Raw genomic sequence first — 13,330 nt, forward strand, 5'->3', positions numbered from 1 at the left:
TCTTAACCACTGGACCACCAGGGAAGCCCCTCATTTGTTCATTTACTGCTGCCTTGGCAACTTGAATGTAAACTCCATCAGGGCAGGAACCCGTTTGCTCAGTACTGTATCTCTAGGCTGAGACCAGTGCCTTGCACATAGTATTCAGGTGTTCAAAAATGCCTGTCAACAGAGTGGCCACAAGGTTCCTTATCACAATATGAATTCTTTTTCCTCCCAAATTGGAGGACGAATGTGAAGACCTTTTTCATGCTTGGCATTCAAGTTCCGGAACTCTCAACAGGGTCTCAGCAATTAAAATCTTGATTCTGTTCTCACCACCAGAAGTGCCACCTTGGGCAAGTCACTGGCCTTTTGTGGGCCTCCAATTTGTCAAATAAAGTCTTTAACTCTAAACTACTCTCCCCCACCCTCTTTTTTTTTTTTTTTCCCCAAAGCTGGCGAAAGCTGTGGCTCCCAGTCTCCCCTGGTAAACTGAACTCATGATTTGGTACATGATTTTAAGGGATTTACTAATGCCCTGCCCAGAGTCCAATTCTGAGTTTTCCCTCTCCAGATAATCAGTATCAAAATTGATTTGTTTGTAGACTCACTGGCCAGCAGCTACTCAAATGATATGAATAGTCTGTGCTTAGCCTCATGCTGGGAGATTCTGGGGTCCCAAAAGACCTAGTCATGAGCTAGCTGGGAGAGCCCATAGTGGGAGCTTGAGTACAGCCTAGGGATGAAGCATAGAAAGGCTCATGGAGGAGGGGCTGCTGCAGCTGGGCTTTGAAGGATGAATAGGAGTTAGTTTGCCAGAAATGGGTATTCCAGCAGAGGCAAGCTAGCTTCTGGGGATTTGAGGGTGGGAGGAGAAATAATAACACATATTTATACAGCATACAGTCCACTTTCGGGGTTGGATTCTCAGGTCCACCCTAACAGGAAAGGAGATGATTGCCCTCCTTTTACAGCTGAGAAGAAGGAGGCACAGAGCTAAGAAGAGCACACCAGTTCACAGAGCTGGTAATTGTTAGAGCAGGATTACTGCTGGCTTCTCCTAAAGAGGTATTCTTATTGGTTGAGGGACAAGATGGTTGTTTTTAATAGGCTGAGGTGGGAAGGTGGAGTCTGGTCGTGTGAGATGCGGGAGAATGTCTGATTGGCTGAAGGGAGGGAGGGTAGAGTCTGATTTTCTGAGGGCTGGGGGGCGAGGGGAGGGGGTGGAGTCTAATTGGATAAGAAGCAGGAGATTGGAATTTGTCCAGCTGAAGGACAGGAGAGCATTTAATTGGCTAAGGTGTAGAAGGATAGAGTCTGATTGGCTTGCTGCTGCTGCTGCTAAGTCGTCTCAGTCGTGTCCGACTCTGTGCGACCGGATAGACGGCAGCCCACCAGGCTCCCCCATCCCTGGGATTCTCCAGGCAAGAACACTGGAGTGGGTTGCCATTTCCTTCTCCAATGCATGAAAGTGAAAAGCGAAAGTGAAGTCGCTCAGTACTCTTGCTTGGAGAGTCCCATGGACGGAGGAGCCTGGTGGGCTGCAGTCCATGGGGTCGCTAAGAGTTGGACACGACTGATTGGCTTAGGGGAGGTCAAAATGAAGTATCAGCAGTATCATTTACCCTCTGTTTCATAAGTCCTTTATCCCTAGGCTCTGGTATGGGGAGGTGGGGATTAAGCCCCGCCCCGAACTATGGGGAAATGGAGACAGGTGTGTGTGGAGGAAGGGAGGGGGCTGGGTCACTCTAGGCAAAGGCCAGAGAAGACACCTTGTTCCCTACTGCTCATCTTGCCGTCCCCAGAGTGACTGGATTACTAGGATTCCTATCCAGGCAGGAGAAGAGTGAAGCTAACCCTCTACCCACAGAAGGTGAAGTTCTTGATCCTCTGAGCTTCCCACATTCCCTGACAGCACCCCTAGTTTTAGGGAAACATGCTGTCCACCTCTCTCTTGTTGCAGCAGCAGCAAGCCAATCAGAGAGAGGTTTCTGAGGACCAAGGCTTGTCCTCCCTCCACCCACCTCAAAGCAATTGTTGTTCAGTCACTAAGCTACGTCTGACTCTTTGTGGCCTTGTGGACTGCAGCCAGGGTCCTCTGTCCTCCACAATCTCCTGGGGTTTGCTCAAATTCATGTACATTTAGTTACTGATGTTATCTAACCATCTCATCCTCTGCCACCTCCTTCTCCTTTTGCCTGCAGTCTTTCCCAGCATCAGGGTCTTTTCCAGTGAGTTGGCTGTTCAAATCAGGTGGCCAAAGTACTGGAGCTTCAGCTTCAGCATCAGTCCTTCCAATGAATTTTCAAGGTTGATTTCCATTAGGATGGACTGGTTTGATCTTGCAGTCTAAGAGATGCTTAAGAGTCTTCTCCAGAACCACAATTTGAAGGCATCAATTCTTCAGCACCCGCTCATCCTTCTTTATGGTCTAATTCTCACATCCAGACATGACTACTGGAAAAACCATTAGCTTTGACTAGATGGACCTTTGTTGGCAAGCATCTCCACCTGGGTCTATATTGCTATAGTCCTTGTCTTCCCTGAAGTTCTCTCCCTTTCATTCATCCCTCTTGTTCTGAAACATACACTGTATCAAGACTGAGTCAAAAAGAAACAATTTGAACAGATTGATCACCAGAAATGAGATTGAACCTGAAATTAAAAAAAAAAATGTCCCAGCAAACAACAGTCTAGGACTAGGCAATCCCACAGGGGAATTCTACCAAACATATAAAGAAGAACTAATACCTATCCTTTTCAAACTACTGCAAAAAATTGAAGAGGAGGGTACACTCCCAAACTCATTCTCGGAGAATACGATTACCCTGATACCAAAAACCAGACAAAGACAACAACAACAAAAAGACACAAAACAGAAAATTACAGGCCAGTGTCTGTTTTGTTATTGTTTTTATCAATATTTAAAAATTGAAGTATAGTTGATTTACAATGTTGTGTTAATTTCTACTGTACAGTGAAATGATTTAGTTATGCATATATATACATTCTTTTTAAAAAATGTTCTTTTCTATTATGTTTTATAATAGGATATTGAATATAGTTCTCTGGGCTATACAGTAGGGCTTTGTTTATCCAATCTATATATAAAACCTGATGCAACTTTAAATTGGTTTTTTTTTTTTACTTTCTATTTCTGATATTTCATTATTAGCGTATAGAAACACGGCAGATTTCTGTTTACTAATCATGGACCCAGCAACCTTGCTGAATTTGTTAGTTCTAAAAGTTTTGGAATGAAGACTTTAGGGTTCTGCATATAGAGTATCGTGCCATCTGCAAATAGGGATGGTTTTACCTCTTCCCTTCCAACTTGGATACACTTTATTTCTTTTTCTTGTTTCTGATTGCCATGGCTAGGACTTCCAGTTCTATGTTAAACAGAAGCAAAAGTGAACATCCTTGTCTCACTCCTGAATTTAGTATGCAGGCTTTCAATTTTCACCATTGAGCATTATGTTGGCTGTGAGTTTATCATAAAGAGACCTTATTATGTTGATGTATGTCTGCTCTATACCCACTTCAATGAGAGTTTTCATCATGAATGAATGCTCAATTCTGTCAAATGCTTTTTCTTCCATTGTTGAGATGGTTGTATGATTTTTATCTTTCCTTTTAAAAATGTGGTATATCACATTGATTTCCATATGTTGAACCATTCTTGTGACCCTGGAATAAATCCAGCTTCACCATGCTGTATGATCCTTTTTATGAATTGTTGGACTCAGTTTGCTAATATTTTGTTGAGGATTTTTGCATCTTATATTCAGCAAAAATATGGGCCTATAATTATTAGAGAAAGGCAAATAAAAACTACAGTGAGATACAACCTCACACAGGTCACACAGGTCAGAATGGCCATCGTTAAAAAGTCTGCTGCTAAGTCACTTCAGTCGTGTCCGACTCTGTGTGACCCCATAGACGGCAGCCCACCAGGCTTCCCTGTCCCTGGGATTCTCTAGGCAAGAACACTGGAGTGGGTTGCCATTTCCTTTTCCAGTGCATGAAAGTGAAAGGTGAAAGAAGTCGCTCAGTCATGTCCGACTTTTAGCGACCTCATGTACTGCAGCCCACCAGGCTTCTCCGTCCATAGGATTTTCCAGGCAAGAGTACTGGAGTGGGGTGCCATTGCCTTCTCCATTAAAGAGTCTACAAACAACAAATGCTAGAGAGGGTATGGAGAAAAGGGAATACTACTACACCATTGGCAGGAATGTTATTTGGTGTAGGCACTGTGGAAAACAGCATGGAGGTTCCTCAGAAAACTAAAAATAGAATTAGCACATGATCCAGCAATCATATGGGCATGAGTATATGGCATACATGCCCATGTACTCCTGGGCATGTATCTGGACAAAAAGGTGCATACATTCCTATGTTTGTAGCAGCACTATTCACAATAGTGTAAAAGCTTCACGATAGTGAAGACATGGAAACAACAAAATAATAAAATAATAAGTGAACAAAATAATGCCACTTGCAGCAACATGGATGTAACTAGACACTGTCATCCTAAGTGAAATAAGTCAGGAAGAGAAAGACAAATACCGTATGATATCACTTACATGTGAAATCTAAAATATGACACAAATGAACCCATGTGTGAAACAGAGTCACAGACACAGAGAACTGGCTAGTGGTTGCAAAGAGGGTTAAATCAATATTGTTAAAGTGGCCATACATACTCCTGAAAGCAGTCTATAGATTCAGAGCATGTGTGCGCTCAGCCACTGTCCAACTCTTTGTGACCCCATGTAGCCTACCAGGTTCCTCTGTTTGTGGGATTTGTCAGGCAAGAATACTGGAGTGGGTTACCATTTCATCTTCCAGGGGATATTCCCAATCCAGGGATTGAATTCATGTCCCCTGTGCCTCCAGCACTGCAGGCAGATTTTGTACCACTGAGTCATCGGGGAAGCTGAAAACCCCTATAAAAATACCCATGACAATTTTCACAGAACTAGAACAAATAATCCTAAAATTTATATGGAACCACAAAAGACCTGGAATTGCCAAAGCAATCCTGAGAAAAAAAGAGAAAAGAAAAAAGCTGGAGGTATAATCCTCCCAGACTTCAGGGTATACCACAAAGCTACAGTAATCAAAACAGCATGGTAGAACAGACACATAGATCAATGGAACAGAATAAAAAGCCCAGAAATAAACTGACATACCAATAGCCAATTAGTCTACAACAAAGGAGGCAAGAATATACAATGGAGAAGACAATCTCTTCAACAAGTGGTGCTGGGAAAACTGGAAAGCTATATGTAAGAGAATGAGGTTAGAACATTCCCTCACACCATATACAAAAATAAACTCAATGTTGACCTAAATGCAAGACCTGAAACTAAAAAGCTTCTTTCGCATTCTCCACTGAAAATTCCAGTCTAAATGGGCCCAGGCCAAAAACTCTGGAGTTACCCATGACTTTTCTTTCTCTCACACTGCATTCAATCTGTCAGCAGATCTTTCAAGGGGCCCGCCAGGATACGCACGATCTGCGCTGTCACCTCCCAACCCTCTTCTCCTCCAACTCTCCTCCACACTCAACTTGCTGTAGACTCATGGGTCTCTTGGATGTTTCTTAAGACACAGTCCACCCTCAGGACCTTTGCACAGACTGTGCCCTCTGCCTGGTAAGCTTTCTCCAAATATCTTCCTTCTTCCCTTCTGAATGAACATTCATGCATGTCCCTTGTGTCTGACTCTTTGCACCCCATGGATTGTAGCCTGCCAGTCTCCTCTGCCCATGGGATTTTCCCAGCAAGAATACTGGAGTAGGTTGCCATTTCCTGCTCCAGGGAATCTTTCTGACCTGGGGGTTGAACCCATGTCTTTGGTATCTCCTGCATTGGTGGGCAGATTCTTTACCACCTGGAATTCCCCCTTTCCTTCTGGTCTCTGCTTAAATGTCACTTCCTCAGAGAAGCCTGGTGGCTCAAATGGTAAAGAATCTGCCTGCAATGCGAGAGATCTTGGTTGGATCCCTGGGTCGGGAAGACCCCCCAGAGAAGGAAATGGCAACCTACTCCAGTACTCTTGACTGGAAAATCTATGGACAGAGGATCCTGGTGGGCTACAGTCCATGGGATCGCAAAGAGTTGGACACAACCAAGCAACTAACACTTTCACTTTCAGAGAGGCCTTTCTCTTTCCCTTATCTCACTAGACTGTTCCTCCATAGGAAACATATATCACATAAAATACCCCCTTAAATTATGTGCTCCAGGCTTCCCTGGTAGCTCAGTAGGGAAGAATCCCACCTGCCAAGGCAGGAGACACAAGTTTGACCTCTGTTCTAGAAGATCCCACATGCCATGGCGTGGCTAAGCCCTTGCACCACAACTATTGAGCCTGTGCTCTAGAGCCCGGGAACTGCAACTACTGAAGCCTGTGTGCCCTAAAGCCTATGTTCTGTAGCAAGAGAAGCCGCTGCAATGATAAGCTCATGCTCTAGAGAGTAGCTCCCACTCCCTGCTACTAGAGAAAAGCCTGCACAGCAATGAAGACCCAGCAGAGACAAAATAAATAAATAAGTAAAATAATGTAAAAAATTATATGCTGCTAATCACATGCTTTAAGAAATATATATATATATATATATATCCAGAGATTGGGAATGTGCTCTGTTTTATTCACCGTAGAAAAACACCTGGTACTCTCTGGGGACTTTTTAAAGTATTTCTTTACTTTTAAAAATTTATTGTATTATTCTTACTGTTATTTTATTTATTTTTATGTTTTGGTTGTGCTGCACAGGATATGGGATCTTAGCTCCCTGACCATCAATCAAACCTGCTCCCGTTGCATTGGAAGTGCAGAGTCTTAACCACTGCACTGCTAGGGAAATCCCGAACTTGTTTGTTGAATAAACATGTGCTCTCTGCCAGCTGGGACTGGGAAAGAGGCATGGAATGAAAAAGAATGTCTCCTTGCCTGGAGTTCAGTCCTGTCCAGGGGGAGACAGTCACTAAACAGACCATTTCAAGAATAATTTTTCTGTGACTGAAGATACATAGGAGCTATGGCTGCCTTGAGTATGATTTTTGAACTGAAGACAGAAGCTGGGGAAGCCCTCAGAGCTGAGACCTACAGGATAAATAGAAGTTAGCTGAGCAGGTGAGAAGGAACAGAATTCTAGGCAGAAGGAACAGCATGTACACAGGCTTTGAAGTGGGAGATGGCCTTGGTGAGTTTGGTGAAAAATGGTCTCAAGTGACTGGTGTATGGACTATGAGCAAGAAAGTGGTGAGTGACGAGTGGGAAAGGGCAGTTTGCTCCCTTATTCACCCAGAACTCCTGAACTGCTCTCATCTTGGCTTCAGATCTCCCCACATCTTTGTGCCCTATTTTGTGTCCTAGGAGAGACTGCTAAGGACCACTCAAGCAGCTCTTTTGCCTTGTGACTTACAGATGGGTTCAAAATGGGGAGCCACAGCAGGCATGGGAGGGAGGAGAGTGAGATCAGTGTGTTTCTACCTCATCCCCTTTCCTTGTAGTTTGTGCAGGCAGGCTGAGTGAGGCTCTTGGCCAAAGGTTCATGACCCCTGCCAGACAGTCCTTTCCACATAGCCTGATCTGGTCCGAGTTGTAGTAACCACGTACTCCTTGGCTCCAGTCCCAGGGGAGCCGTCACCAGGAACCATTCTGGGGTGCCGTATTATCCATTTGAAAATAGTGCTTTTATTAAACCCTTTTCAAATTACCCCATTTGAGTACTCTGTTTCAGAACTCTCTTTTTTAAGACTGAGGTTAAATTCACATAATATAAAGTTAACCTCAATCAAATCCCTTATGATTATACAGTGGCAGTGATGAATAGATTCGAGGGATTAGATCTGGTAGTCAGAGTGCCTGAAGAACTATGGACAGAGATTTGTAACACTGTACAGGAGACAGTGACCAAAGCTATCCCCAAAAAGAGAAACACAAGAAGGCAAAGTGGTTTTCTGAGGAGGCCTTGCAAACTGCCGAGAAAAGAAGAAAACTGAAAGGCAAGGGAGAAAGGGAAGATACAGCCAACTGAACAGAGAGTTCCAGAGCATAGCACGGAGAGATTAAGAAGGACTTTGTAAGTGAACAGTGCAAATAAATAGAAGAAAATAAGAGAGTTGGAAGGCCTAGAGATTTCTTCAAAAAAATTGGAGTTAGCAAGGGAACATATCATGTAAGGATGGGCACAATAAAGGACTGAAATGGTAAGGACCCAACAGAAGCAGATAAGATAAAGAAGAGGTGGTAAGAATAGCCAGAAGAACTGTACAAAAGAGATCTTAATGACCTGGATAACCAGGATGGTGTGGTGACTCACCTAGAGCTGGACATCATGGAGTGTGAAGTCAAGTGGGTCACAAGAAGCACTACTACAAAGAAAGCTGGTGGAAATGATGGAATTCCAGTGGAGCTATTTAACATCCTAAATGATGATGCTGTTAAAGTGCTGCACTCAATATGTCAGCAAATTTGGAAAACTCAGAAGCGGCCACAGGACTGGAAAAAGTGTTTTCATTCCAATGCCAAAGAATGTTCATCAGTTCAGTTCAGTTCAGTCGCTCAGTCGTGTCCGACTCTTTGCGACCCCATGAATCGCAGCACGCCAGGCCTCCCTGTCCATCACCAACTCTCGGAGTTCACTCGGATTCACGTCCATTGACTCAGTGATGCTATCCAGCCATCTCATCCTCTGTCGTTCCCTTCTCCTGCCTCCAATCCCTCCCAGCATCAGAGTCTTCCAATGAGTCAACTCTTCGCATGAGGTGGCCAAAGTACTGGAGTTTCAGCTTTAGCATCATTCCTTCCAAAGAAATCCCAGGGCTTCAGAATGGACTGGTTGGATCTCCTTGCAGTCCAAGGGACTTTCAAGAGTCTTCTCCAACACCCCAAATCATGAACAAGAATGCTCATACCACCCACAATTACACTCATTTCACATGCTAGTAAGGTTATGGTCAAAATCCTTCAAGTTAAGCTTCAGCAGTACGTAAACCAAGAACTTCCAGAGGTACAAGCTGAGTTTAGAGAAGGCAGAGGAAACACAGACCAAATTGCTAACATTCATTAGATTGTAGAGAAAGCAAGAGAATTCCAGAAAAACATCTACTTCTGCTTCATTGACTACACTAAAGCCTTTGACTCTTAAAGAGATGGGAATACCAGACCATCTTACCTGTGTCCTGAAAAACCTGTATGCAGATCAAGAAGCAACTTACAACTGGACATGGAACAGCAGCCTGGTTCAAAATTGGGAAAGGAGTATGACAAAGCTGTATATTGTCACCTTGCTTATTTAATTTATATGCAGAGTACATCATGGGAAATGCCAAGATCGATGAATCACAAGCTGGAATCAAGATTGCAAGGAGAAACGTCAACAACCTCAGATATGTGGATGATACCACTCTAATGGCAGAAAGCAAAGAGGAACTAAAGAGCCTCTTAATGGGGGTGAAAGAGGAGGGTGAAAAAGCTTGCTTAAAACTCAACATTCAAAAAACTAAGATCACGGCATCCAGTTCCATCACTTCATGGCAAATAGAAGGGGAAAAAGTGGAAACAGTGACAGATTTTATTTTCTTGGGCTCCAAAACCATTGCAAATGGTTACTGCAGCCATGAAATTAAAAGACACTTGCTCCTTGGAAGAAAAGCTCTGACAAAGCTAGACAGTATATTAAAAAGCAGAGATATCACTTTGCCAACAAAGGTCTGTCTAGTCAAAGCAATGGTTTTTCTTGTAGTCATGTACAGATGTGAGAGTTGGACCATAAAGAAAGCTGAGTGTCAAAGAATAGATGCTTCAAATTGTGTTGCCGGAGAAGGGTCTTGAGAGTCTCTTGGGCAAGGAGATCAAACCAGTCAGTCCCAAAGGAAATCAACCCTGAATATTCATTGGAAGGACTGATGCTGAAGCTGCAGCTCCAATACTTTGGCCACCTGATGTGAAGAGCTGACTCACTGGAAAAGACCCTGATGCTGAGAAAGATTGAGGGCAGGAGGAGAAGGAGGAGGAGGAGGAGGAGATGGGTGGATGGCATCACTGACTCAATGAACATGAATTTGAGCAAACTCCAGGACATAAAGCAGGACAGGAAAGCCTGGCATGCTGCAACCTATGGGTGCACAAGGAGCTGGACATGACTTAGCTAGTGAACAATAATAAAAATTAATCACTTAAAAATGTACAATTCAGTGGCCATAGTATATTCACAAATATTGTGTGACCATCACTTCAGTCTAGTTCCAAAATTTTTCATCACCCCAAAAAGGAGATCTTATATCCATCCCCTGTTTGGTATTGGCTCCTTATTGCCCCTCCATCAAGCCCCCGGTAACCACTAATCAGCTTTCTGTCTCTGTGGATTTACCTATTCTTGGACGTTTCATATAAGTGGAATTGTACAGTGCATGGCCTTTCCTGTCTGACTCCTTTCATTTGGCATAGTTGTTTCAAGGTTCATCACGCTGTCAATGAATCAATGCTTCTTTGTTCTTTTAAAAAATTTATTTATTTTTAACTGAAGGATAATCATAATATTGTGTTGGTTTCTGTCATACATCAACATAGGTCTACACATGTCCCCTCCCTCTGGAGCCTCCTTCCTTCTTCCCACCCCATCCCACCCATCTTGGTTGTCACAGAGCCCTTGTTTGTGTTCCCTGCGTCATACAGCAAGTTCCTCCTGGCCATCTATTTTACACATGTTAGTGTATATGTTCCATGCCACTCTCTCCATTTGTCCCACTCTCTCCTTCCTAGCTGAGTAATGCTCCATCGTACAAATACTCCATAATTGTTTATCCATTCATCCACTGATGGACACGTGGATTGTTGCCACCTCCTGACTACTATAAATAATGCTGCTATAAACATATATATTCATATGTCTGTGTGAGTCCCTGTTTTCAGTTTTTGGGGGCATATACTTAGAAGTGGAACTTGGTTCATATGGTAATTTTATTCCTCTAAAAAGGAATGCCCAAACGTTTTCCCATGGTGGTTGCATCACCTTACATCCCCATTATCAGTCCATGAGGAAAGCTCTCTTCTTTTCACCTCTGCCCCTTAAAGTCTGCTGTGGGCTTCTGGAGCCCTTCCCCGTACCAAGCCACGCTTCACCTTTACTCACTTCCAGATGTCTTTCTGGCACCATCTCCCTAGTCTGATCACTGCCTCCACTTCCTCCCCTCCTACTCGGACTTGTCTGTTGAGCCTGGCTGAGGACTCTGATGACTTGGTAACCACACAGTCCTGACTCTTGTCAGTGCCTGGGGCTCTTGACCTCTGGCACAGGGGATGCTGCTTCTTACCTGGCTTCCTCCACTTTCCCGATGTGACCTCCAGCTCCATGTCTCTGCCTGTCGTCTTTCTGAACACAGCTGTGAGCAACACTTCTTTTTCCATCCTCTTCTCAGTCCAACTGCTGGAGTAATATCAGTGACACATCACGTTGGCATCTACTGTCTTCCAAATACAGGTGAGTCACAGACACACTGCTCATGATAGTTCTTGCTGCCTCCTGGGTGTCTGCATACATGACCAAGAGGTCTTTTTCAGACTCAAGGTAAGTCAGGGTGTCTCAGCCTTGGCACTGCTGACATTTGGGGCCAGATCGTTCTCTGCTGTGGGGGACATCCTTTGTATCATAGGATGCTGAGCAGCATCCCTGGTCTCCACCCACTAGATTGATCCCTGTAGCGCCTCCCACTCTGCAGTCTGCCCAAAGTGTCTTCAGACATTGCCAAATTATCTCTGGGGAAACAATCTGTCCCAGTTGAGAACTGCTGCTGCTGCTGCTGCTAAGTCGCTTCATTTGTGTCCGACTCTGTGCGACCCCATAGACGGCAGCCAACCAGGCTCCCCCGTCCCTGGGGTTCTCCAGGCCAGAACACTGGAGTGGGTTGCCATTTCCTTCTAAGATAGCCCAAATCAATCCTGAAACTTGTGCTGACACTTTTCCAGCCTATGCTCTGTACCACGCATGGCGCTGAGGACACTGCAAACGCCGTCTCATCTCCTGGTCATTGCCTGCATTTTATCTGTCCAGGGATGGAGTACCACAGGGATCATGTGACTTGCCTGAGGTCGCACATCCAGGAAGCCTACTCTCACTGCTTCCGCATCCCCTGGCCTCTCAGCTTGCTCCTCCTTCCTTGCCTCCATCTCTCAGGGCAGAAAAGCTGGGCTGACACCCTCTCCTCTCCTCCTCAGTCCCCTAGAAACCCACATCCCATGGGGCACCAGTGAGGACACTCACCAGTGACAGCCTTGAGGGGTGGGATGGGATGGGAATTGGGAGGGAGGCTCAGGAGGGAGGAGTCACACATATACCTATGGCTGATTCATGTTGATTTACGGTAGAAACCAACACAATACTGTGATTATCCTCCAATTAAAAGTAAAATTAAATAATAAAAAAAAAGCTCCAATGTGCTGTAAAACAAACCAACTGGGAATTTCCTAGTGGTCCAGTGGTTAGGACTCCACACTCTCACTGCCAAGGGCTGAGGTTCAGTCCCTGGTCAGGGAGCTAAAATCTCACAAGCCACAGAGCCAGCACAGACGGAAAAAAAAAAAAAAAGATTAAAAACAACAGCAACAATAACCAGAGCTTCCCTGGTGGCTCCCTGGCAAAGAATCTGCCTGCCAATGCAATAGACAAGTGTTTGACTCCTGATCCGGGAACATCCCACGTACCGCGGAGCAGCCAAGCCTGTGCCAGACGACTGCTGGGCCGCGCTCTGGAGCCCGGGAGCCAGAACTACTGAAGCCGGAGCGCCTACAGCCTGTGCTCCACAACGGAGCAGACACCCAGTGAGAAGCCTGTGTCAAACAGTTAGAGAGGAGCCCCCCGGGCTGCAACTAGAGAAGAGCCTGTGCCGCAGTGCACCCGGCACAGCCAAAATAAATAAACATTAAACAAAACAACCAATGGAGGGCTTCTTCCCTGTTCCAGTACCATCTGCAGCTCCCCATTGCTCACCAGGTCAACCCTCAGGCATTCGGGCGGGACGCCTCCAGCCTGCCCGTCGCTCACACCCCAAGGCCAGGGAAACCCACCTGCCCAGCCACCTCCTGCGGTGTCTCTGTGCTGAAGCCCCACCCCCTCTCCCGCACCTGTTGAAATCCAACCTCTCCCTCAAGTCCCGGCTCAGATGTCACATCCCTCACGTTGCCTCCTCTGGCCTCCCTTCCGCCTCCTCCTAGCCACAAAGCTTCAATTATTTGTATATCCTCTCCTTCACCTCGAAACACTACCCCCTCCCACTCTCGCCACCTACTGAGAACTTCATGAAAATGACAGAGAAAGAAATCACCCACATTTACC

Source organism: Capra hircus, chromosome 7 (genome assembly GCF_001704415.2).
Source record: "Capra hircus breed San Clemente chromosome 7, ASM170441v1, whole genome shotgun sequence".
Taxonomy (NCBI): Eukaryota; Metazoa; Chordata; class Mammalia; order Artiodactyla; family Bovidae; genus Capra; species Capra hircus.